This window comes from Camarhynchus parvulus, chromosome 4 (assembly GCF_901933205.1).
Source record: "Camarhynchus parvulus chromosome 4, STF_HiC, whole genome shotgun sequence".
Taxonomy (NCBI): domain Eukaryota; kingdom Metazoa; phylum Chordata; class Aves; order Passeriformes; family Thraupidae; genus Camarhynchus; species Camarhynchus parvulus.
This window is the reverse complement of record NC_044574.1, coordinates 5417416-5428251: the sequence shown is the minus strand read 5'-3', so window position 1 is coordinate 5428251 and position 10836 is coordinate 5417416.

Below are 10836 nucleotides of genomic sequence, written 5' to 3'. Positions count from 1 at the left end.
CCTAACATCTGGCTTTGCCAACATCCCACATGCACTGCACTGCGTCTCATCACGACATCCAGCCTCATAAGGCACATTAGGACACACCTCACGTGTTTCCTATTCCAAGTTAGAGATGGCATTACACAAATAAGAGATGCTGGTACAGCATGTAACTACTCCTGAGCAGTTAAAATTAGAATTTGCCCTTCAACAGGCTTTGGGCACTGACAAAGGGCAGCCACAGGTAGCCATGGCCTGGATACCTCCTTTGCCAATGTTTGTGTTCAGAGTGAGCTGAGCCATGAGGTAAAACTTGCCATCCATCCTCTTTGAGAAGCTCTAATTCATCCCAAGAGGCTTTCAATAGTCCATGAGACAGAGAATGGATTTAATAGGGGCCTGCAGAATGTGAGAAGAAGTAAAGATTGCAAAGTGCTTAGCAGGATGACAGAATTGTATGAACAAAGCTGCTTGTAGCTGGCACTTTAGAATTTGACAGTCAGGGGCTTTGTCAGTTAAGTTTTCCCATTACTACCTTCAGTGCTGGAAAGACATCTTTTGATGAAAAAGCTACTTTTTGCTGTTAAAGAGAGACATGAATTTTTCCCCCACACTGCAATTAAAAAAATGCTGTCAGGGTATAATACCAAAAGGAAGCTCCAGTCAGACCTTAGCATGAGACCCTCTAATATACAGTATGACAATCACAGGTGGAAGCAAAAGTTCAGCAAACAGCACTGGAAAGGATCCAATCCTACTTAGACTCCAGGGCTAAAGATTAACATTCCCTCCACAATATCTTGGAGCAACTTAGCTGTCACAAAACCCTTCCTCAAGCTCCTTAAATGCTGGTTTTTGGCTTCTGTTTTCTACCTCTGTCAAGGTCGGGATGAAGGCACTTGAGATGATAGTTCACATTCAGGCTTAGATGTTTATTTTTTATTATCTGTTTGCACAGTCTCACAGGCAGTGAGTTCTGCAGTATTTCACTAACAAGGCACAAAATGGCTAACTCTCTCTTGTTACAACATCTTTTAAGGCTAAACTATCCAATTAAGAAATTACACCTAAATTATTTTCACTTTTAACCCAATAACAAATCACTCAGAGTTCCCAATGCAGACTTTTCTGTCCAATTACAAAAATACCACCCAAACCCATGAAGAAGAGGGAATAAGAAGGTGAAGAAAAAGGTAAAGAATAAGGACCAGCCTCTGCCCTAAAACCTCCATCTTGCTTCATCTATATTACTATATTTTTAAACCCCAAGCTCTTAAGTTTTCCACCCTGTGATATTACACACTTCTAATAAAACTACACACCCATAATCCCAGTGCTATAAATCAATTTTGGAAATATTCTCCATGGCCTCAGGTCAAATTCAGTGTTCTCCTGGGAGTCAGAGTCTGTCAGTACAGAAAGTTTGAAATTCTCAGCACCCAGAACTCCAACATGTTGCCCTCTTGTTTAAACCTAAAGTCTACTCCTGGGTACTGTCACATCAGCATGTGTGGTTTGGCATTGCTGTGCCTGAGCCCACACATGGATTTAGCACCTGGGCTTTTTAGTCTTGATCTGCTTTCTGATCTTTTCTTATTTCTACCCTTCTGGTTTTGCCTCCATTCAGCAGTGCAGAGTTAAGACTTCTAAAGTTTAGTTTGTGTTTATCCAGGATATAGAAGAGTGGAGCTCTGATCTAATCTTGTGCTTCTTGGAGGTTTTCCATTATTTGCTTTGCAGAGGAAGAGAGTCTGAACTCTTAAGAGTAAAACAAAATCTCAAACCTCTTTTTAAATCTTGAAGTGGAAGTTGTCATTATTTCTTTTCTCTTCTTTTCTAAGACATTATCCAGCATGGCTTTTCAAATGAGATGGTGATAGGACTTTTGCTCTGCGTAGTTGTAGCTCAGAGTGTATCAGTAGCATTTTTATGAACAGAATAATTCAGGTGAGACTTTAGAGTGTTTTGTGTTAGTTTTTTGTTTTTTTTTCATTCACAGCCAAACTATAGGTTTTACTTATTTTCTATTCTTCTGGACGGCAAATTATATCAAGGTAGACCACACAGGATGTGTCTATCTATCAGTCTTTTTCTCTCTTTTACTTTATTTTAAAAGTAAAACATTTGGCAGCACTGCAATAACAAATTAAATCCAGTAAAAATACCAAAAAAGTCAACCTTTAACAAGAAAAGGAAACCAGCAACTTACCTTTTATTGGAAAATAAAAACAAATGGATAAAATATAATGGAGCTCTTTCCTTCTATGTTCTGAGAACTTTGATTTAAAAGGGTGATAAAGTGGTGGCTAATAATGAGAAGGAAAGGAAGTGTCTATTAGATTTGTATTACTCACATAAATATGTATTTTACATCCAAAACACGGCTGTTGGCTGAATACAGAACATAACACAACATAACACGACTATAATCAATTTTTCATGAGTAAACCAGTTCTTAATATACTAACCCTGACACTCTAATCCTGGTCCAGCCAATCTCATATAGATTATTCCTTATTGCTGGTATCAGGTCAAGAAAGAGAGTCCAGTGGAGCACTGGATCACACCAGAAGAAAATTTCTGCCTCTTTTTTCATCCTCAGTAGAGTTTTCTATGCCAGGAGAGTGACTGGGTCTTCACAATCAGTAGACACTGGCCCAAGCTGGTCTCCAGAAACTGAGCCTGAACTGCCTCCATGTCATCCTGCTGAGAAGAATTATTCACCAGGAGTTTAGCCTCTGGCCTACAAAACGAAATGACCACTCAGCTCATCTCTTTTGGGGATCTTTTTCTACTTAACTTTATGTTTATACTAAATAAAACACTTCTTTTAGACATGGTCTCACAGAATTACAAAGTATGCTCAGCTGGAAGCGACCCACAAGGATTGAGTCCAACCGTTGCTCCTGCACAGGACCTAAGATGAGCAATATAAAAGAAGTAGATCTAAAAGAATTTAGATCTACTATTGAATCAGTAAAAGCCCAGGCCAGCAACCCTTGCACTGTTTTTATCCCCCTTTGTACATTTGTAAGTGTTGAGAAAGAAAAATGTTAGAATTTGAATCTGAATTGTTTCATCAAATCATACATTAATTTTGGCTGAGTTGGAATTCAAACCATAATTTTTCATTTAAATTAATCAATTTTTTCTCAAAAAGTACTGTCTGAAATATGTGTACTCTAAGGTGAGTTATTGGTCCCTGTAAAATCAATGTCAAAACTGTCATTGGCTTTATTGGCACTGGAGTTTTCACTACACCCAGCTGCCCCACTCTGTGCTAATTTACTGGTTGATCTATTCCATATATTTTATTTATGATTTTGTTTAAAGACCTGGTATGCACCAGAAGTCTCAGAGTTTTACTTTTAGCTGCTTTCTGTTTTTTAGGGCCAGCACATTTTATCATCAGTCTTAAGACAGTTTTTATCCAGTCAAATTAAAATAGGAAAGGAATAGAAAGGAGTACTTATAAGTAATATATTTAATATATTTCAGACATAATCTTTCCAACACCTGATGAATTAATTTTGGATTTATTTATTTGATTAATTTTCCTTTTTATCATTTTTTTCCTCCTTCTCCTCAGGGAAGAGAAGTCCTTCTCCTTCTCTCCTACAAACCAAAACAGCTCTTGTGTTTGGTGCAGACATCTGCTTCTTTAAAAGAAATTGTCCCTTCTGATGTTTATGTTATGAAAAAATAAAGATTTTTTTGTGGAAGGTTGATGTACATTCCTTGTTTCTTAGTGCCAACCCATAGAGCCAAAACAAACTGGGATATACAGGAATTTGTACTAATCCATCATTGCATCTGCTGCACACTTGATGTGATAGAGAAATGTAATTTTGGGTTCTAAATTTTCGTTTCAAACATTATATGTAAATTCAGTCATAAATATGTATCAAATGGAAACAGGTCATCTCTAGGATTTAAAGAAACCAGTCAGTCTGAACATATTGAGCTACCTCATAATAGAGAAATTAAAATACATTAAGAACAGGTAGCAATTCAGAAAGTTAAAAATAAAAAGTCATCTGAAGTTTAAACCTCTTGAGAGGCTTTGAAAAAGCTAACAATAGAGCTCCTGTAAAACACAACAAAATAAAAATAGATGCTGTAGTTGCTGGATGAAAATAGTGTAGATTTAATGTTTCTTCAAACAGATGGCTGTAAAATTTGAGATGACAAATTTGTTCAGCCCAAAAAGAAGTCTTTCCAAAGGCTCTGTGAATTGTGATAGCAGTGTTAGAGATGACCTTGAGATGGGTTTAGATATCTTCAAACTTTTTTTTTGTGAATTGAAATCTAGTATTAAAACCAAAATAAAACAGGGAAAACAAAATTAAATGTTAGAATTTAGTGTTACCTAAAAACTACTAAGATTCAATTTCTTGTCCTAGAAATAGTGGTAGGGGAAATAGAAGAAATCTTGTCTTTGATGCATTTTAATTCTTTCAGTGTAGTGTTTTCAGTCACAGCTCACCACATTCATCATTCTCCAAAAGCAACATCCCACTCCACCAGAGAATTTAAATTTATTTTTTGCTGGTGTGTCACTCTTGTTTCAAATATGGAGGTGGAGGAAGGAATGAAGTACCCATCCATATGCACTTTTGTTTTCAGATGTTGCTGTACCAAAAAGTGAAAACCCATTTCTTGAACATAGACAAAGATACATAATCCTCTTCTGAGGATTTTCCAGAATAAATTTTCCCACCAAAATTATCTGTTAACAGGCTGATAGATAGAAATAATGACCAGCAAAGCATTTAATACTCCCTACACCAGTGCGTTGCCAATGGCCTTGAAATGTAACAAGGATTCCCTAAGAAACTGCACAAATTATGGATGTCATTTACTTTGTGCTGCTCCAGCCATATTCTGCTGCCAACCCAGGTTGATTTAATAGTTGTATGAAAAAACTCAATCCTAAATGCAACCTATTATCTGTAAGTTAACAAGTAAATAAAATATGTTCAGGTGTCTGTTTTATTAAAAGAAAAACAAAAAAACAACACAAAAGCAAAAACAAATAAAAACAAACCAAAAAACAAAACAAAAACAAACCTCAACAACAACAACAACAAAAAACCCAACAAAACAACTAACACTTGTAAAATTAACTGCTGCCATGTGTGGATTTCTTTATTTCCCAATTAAATAAGTTGCAATAATGATTGTATATATATGAACAGCTTAATGTTTCTATAGCAACTATCTTTTTGCAGAAAGCTTTACAAGAATTAATTATTATTAATAATATTTATTATTCTTGTGCCCAAGGAATAACCAATCTCATGGTGTCCAACAAGTTAAAAACTGAATTATTGAGACTGTGCTAGCATGAGGACAAGGAAATCCTTAAACATTCTGGATAGATAGTCTGTATTATTCCTGAATTTTACCTTTTTTGGGTGTTTATAGAATAAGAAGGGTGTTAATTAACTTGGGAAATGATTTGTCTCTGCTGTAGCAGGCTCTGATGGTTTGTAGCAGCACCTCTCTCCTTTTGCCCCCTCTATGCTCAGCATTTGTCGCTCCATTCAGGTGAAAAATAACAAAGGAATCAGCGGCTGTAATATATCTCACAGGCCTGAATTTAGTGAAAATTGAAGAGACAAGGTAAGAAGTGAAAAGAGTAAGGTAAATCAGATGAAATAAATGGATCTGTGAGACCAGAGGAGGGACAGGACTGGAAGAAACCGTCATTCAGCACAAAGTCCCAAGAAAATTGTTCTTTATCAGCTTCCCATTTGTCCTGCCTTGGCTGTGAAATTTGATTCTGCTTTCTGAGTCACATCCAGTAAATAACTTGATGCCCTTTTCCTATTTGTTCACACCACTAACTGGAATGGAAAGGGCATCATGGTAGAAAATGAATTGCCAGTGGGACAGAATGTGGGCTCTAGTATATCACATGTGCCTTGTCTTGTTCACTAAGCTGTAGTATTGCCCTGAGATTTGAATGTCTGAAATTAAAACTCTGCCAGTGTATATTTTGCTTTTTCTATTTTAAGAACATGTGGAGAAATGATTTTCATGAGCAACTGCTTGTCAGTGGCAGCCATCCAGCTGCCATAAGAAACAGGAGACAATGTATTTTCAGAACATGAAAGTGGCTGTGCTAATGAGTCAGGCACCAGTTTCATCTTTGGATCCATATTGTGTCTCTGTGGTCAAAATCAGATGCCAAAGGAATGGTATAACAGGGAAATATGTCGTGTTGTCCTCACACTGATAAATGTTTCAGTACATCAGAGAAAATTCTCTTGCATGACCACAGGAGCAGCTTCAGCATGCAGTTCCTTAAAATCCCCCCACTAGTATTTCAGTCAAATGTTTTGTGAGAAAATATCCTCATGATCCATTTAAATGTACTCCCTGTCCAGGCAGCCGCATAAAAGTAGGATTCCTTGCTGTTAAATACAAACTGTGAATGAGAGTCTAACGTGAGATATGCTTCCTAAAAAGGGAATTTTTGTTCTAACTGACCTGAGGTTAGTGGATTTATTTTCTGGATAAATGTACAGTCAAGTGCTGAGGAAAAATGGCACCCTTTCAGATGGTTTATAAGTGGTGGGTGAACTTGTACAGCCCAATTTCAAATCCACTCAGCTTTACTGTGTGGCTCATATTTTGTTTGATCTAAACTGTAAAGAAAGGCACAGAAAGGTTGTGAGCTGAATCATGCCTGGTCACTGGGTCTGGTCACCTCTGGGGACAAGGATAAGACACAGGTCACTTCCCTGAGTCTGCTGACTCCTATATCTGCCCTGTTTGATGGCCAGGTAAAAAGCAGCTGCTATGGCAGCCAAAGTTGGTCTGGTTATAAAACCAGGCATTGACATTCTGCTCACTTTTTTCTAATCCTATCACTGGGATAAAGCAGTAAATTTCAGAAAAGAAATTGTGATCTGGAGGAATCAGTGGGAGTTTCATCACTAACTTAGTGACTGAATTTCACCCTATTTTCTTGGCAGGGCTTGTGTCTGTGTTTAGCCTATATGAAAATGTAAAGCCTGGCTCCTGCTAGTTACACCCGAGTTTGAGTCTGGCTGAGGAAAGCCTGGAACTGAGTGAGCATCAGGAGTCTCTTTGTTTCCCTCCCCATGAACAGTGTTGAGTTCCCTAACAGGGATCACAGGGTTTGGCATGCTTGCTGTGTTGCTCCTGTTCTTTGAATCCTTGGACAAAACTATTGTTTCTGCCTGTGTATAATTACACAAATCCATTTGACTAAGTGCTTTGCTATTGAAGGATCTTAGGAGTCTATCACAATTGAGTCAACTGCAAGAAGGACAGTTTTATGCAGTTATACCCTGGGTTAGAAAAGCGAACTGGTAAATATAGGTTATAAATTTAGCTTCCTTTTTTCATGCAATAAGTAAATAATCACACAGAAATCACAGCCATGGTAGCACTTCAGTGACATTTTCTTTATGGTTCAATAGTTAAAGGTGAATGTGTTGTTTTGCAAAGGAAAAGGAACCTGCAAGTGGAAGGTACAGAATCCCCTGTGTTCCCTTGGGTCACTGGCAACACACCTGGTGATCCTAATTCTGGTCACTCAGCTTCTCGCTTGCAAATCTCCTGGGTGGAATTACAAACTCTTGATGTGGCACAGCTCATCATGTCCTTTCTCAGGGTTTGTTAATCATGTACCTCTTTACTGGCTGAGCTCCACTCTTTGTCAGTGTCACTGATCAAACTCCCAGAGAGGAGAAACAGCAACCGAAACTCAGCCAAATATGGAGAAAATCATTTCATGGAATAAGATATCAAAGGTGAAAAGACAAATGTAGGCAGGTGGCATCACTACAGAAAAAATCTGTCTGTTTGGGCAGGGACATGAAAGTCTTAAAATTCTCATGGGTAGACAGCACAGTTTTACACATCTTAACTCACATCTTCTGTGTAGGCAAATAAGGAATAATTTCATGTAAGAAGTTTCCACTAACACTCTCTGGGTCTGGGTTCTCTCATCCCCTTCTTCTGAGCCCCATGTTAGTTCATGTCTCCTTCCATCAGAGGAGTCAAATCAAATTTCTTCTGAAAAAAAATCTGAAAAAGATATGGAAAGCTCTGCAATGAGGAATTTCCATGTTAACTTGGTGTTTTCAGACCTCTGTTTCATACAGCCATAACCAGTAGCCCATTCCATTTTGCATGGATTTTATTTATGTGCAATTCAGCCATTATTAGCCACGCCAGGCTACAGATTAAAAACAAAGAACCAATAGCATAGAATGGGAGAGCCTGAGCTAGGAAAGAAAAATAAAACTCCCAGAAGCAGCACAAAAGCAATTTTTCTGCATTAAGAGCTTGTCACAGGAATGGAAAATCCATCCAAGAAGAACATTGATGTGAATAGAGCTTAACCATTCCTGAACCAGTTAGCCCCTGAACTTAGGGGGAAATGCAGCTTGCAGGATGTGAATTGGTGTTACCAGCTAGCTGGACAAACTAGTCCAGGAGATCCCCAAATACACACCAAGGAAAACTGCCCGAGACAGAACTTTGATTAGTGTGTCCATGATGAAGCCACTCCCTTGTGAATCCACCCTGAGGGGGAAGGAGGCACCCAAGACTTGTAAATGCTCATGATCTAAAGGAACAACAAAAGTCACAGGATCTGATCTGCAAAAACTCACCAAGTTTTAGTAAAAAAATTACATAATTGGCATGGCTATGGCTATGTTAGTCCCTAAGCTAGCCCATCTATACCTGTGAGGGGGTTTGGGAGAAAGGGAAGGGAGAGAAAATATAAGTTAAAGGGAGGGAGACAGAGAAAGCAAGAGAAAAAAAGAGAGAGCGAAAGAGATCAGCAGTCATGGTTCCAGTGTCAGTCCAGCTGATGGTGGTCTCATTCCTGGTTCAAGCCTTCATCCAGATGGGATTTCCAGGGTCCTGGAAGCACTGCCTGGCCTTGAGGGGGTCCTTTGCATGGAAGATTTTCCCTGCCCTGGAGAGAGGTTTCTTGCTTTCCATGCAGATTTGTTGTCATGCACAGTCTGCTCCTTCAGACCTTTCTGGAGATGGGTCAGAGGCACTGGGGCTCTTGAGTGGTCTTGATTCTGCCCTGCAGTGCACACTCCCTTCCTGGCTTCTTTGCTGCCCTTTTGGTGTCCTGTGTTGTGCTTCTTTCCAGGGACTAGAAAGAAGGATGTTTGTCCCTGAAAAGTGCTGTCCTCCCTCTGCATGGGCCCCTTCTCTGGTCACAATTTCTCTTGTTATGTTGCTCCCATCAGTGCTGGGTTACTCCCAGCAGCTCTTGTGTGTTATTACCAAGGCTGACTCCACAGTCATGCAGCTGTGGCTGTTTGAGACACACACACACCAACCTCCTGTCTTCTGGGGTCTCCACCTGTGCTGCTGCTGTGCGAGGCTGAGGACCACCCAGATCTCTTAAGGAAGCTGATAATAATTTTATTAGGAACCCATTCCTTTTTATACACTGTCCTGACACAGGTGGACCTGATTGGTCATTCAATCACACATCACCACTGGCTAATTAAGAAAACACCCTTTGGTAAACACCTTATGAGAAAACAACTGTTCAAAACACCAGCTGCAAGATTGTTTTGAATTCTTTCTCTCAGCCTTCTCAAAACTCCCCAGAACAATTCCTAGGAGAGTTTATCTGTTTCTCTCTCTCTGACCAGGCTGCAGTATCCACAGTGGGAGGGATGTTGCTGGTGCATAACCTGCAGCCCATGGAGGCCATGGGCTTGTGTGTGCCTCGGTGAGACCTGTGCCTGCTCTCCTGCAGCACTGCTCAGCCTTTGGTCTCTGTCCCCTTTCCCCTGGGACTGGTCTTGGTCTCTCTTTTCTTCCCTTTGGGACAGTTCTTCCTCACTGTCACTTTGCCCTTGAGCCTGCTCTTGATTGAGATTCTTTCCACTCTTCCTTAGCCTGGACAGGTGACACAAGTGAAAGAAAGGACCATGCAGAGGGACCTGGCCAAGCTTGAGAAGTGGAACTTCAAGAACCCAGTGAGGTTCAGCAAGTTCAAGGCCCTGCACCATGGACTGGGCAATTCAAGTGCAGTAAGAATAATACAAATATGCATCTATACTGGGACACAAATAATGCACACATGTATCACAGGAACACATTGAAATAGCACTTCCTACTTTTTCAAATCAAGAGTTCAATTTAGTTTCAGCTATCTCTGGTTTTTGAGCGCCATGGAGCCATTTGGAGGAATCCATCTTGAGAATATATGTGCTCAGTCAGATCCAATATCTATGTTTCCTGTCTGTGGCACTAGCCAGTAGCAAACCCTGGGAGTTTGGGCTTGAGTAAAAAGTGGTATTCCCTGGAATGCTCTCTTCATCTGCTACGTTTTTGGCTTCAGCCTCTGGTGGAACCATGGTTGATGTTTTTATACTGAAAATGACCTGCTGTTGTGGTCAGAAGAAGAGTTTCCATGGAGAAACACATGGTTAACCTTGAGTGGTTCAAGTCAAGATCTGCATAGCTGCAGGAAGATTTTAAAATCCATAATTTCAGTCTCAATCTACTCTGGCACATCAGTTCTTCAATGACTATTCCCTCACTCAGAAGTGTGTAGATGAGAATCTTGCCCTCTAAGGGGATATCTCTCCTAGAAATAATATGAAGTGGAAGATTGCTTTATTTGGACAATGATCCAAGCAGGGATTCATTGGACCAGATGGCTGGAGCTGTGCTAGGCACTCCAGGGTCAGTAATTATGGGGCTGGATGAAGTTGCCAGTGCTGTCTATAGATGTATTTAATTTTTTCTAATGCATATGTCCACAATAGGTTATGCAAATCACACCACTAAGCACCCATCGTTCCCCATCAGCTTTTGGGTGAGTAACTTATG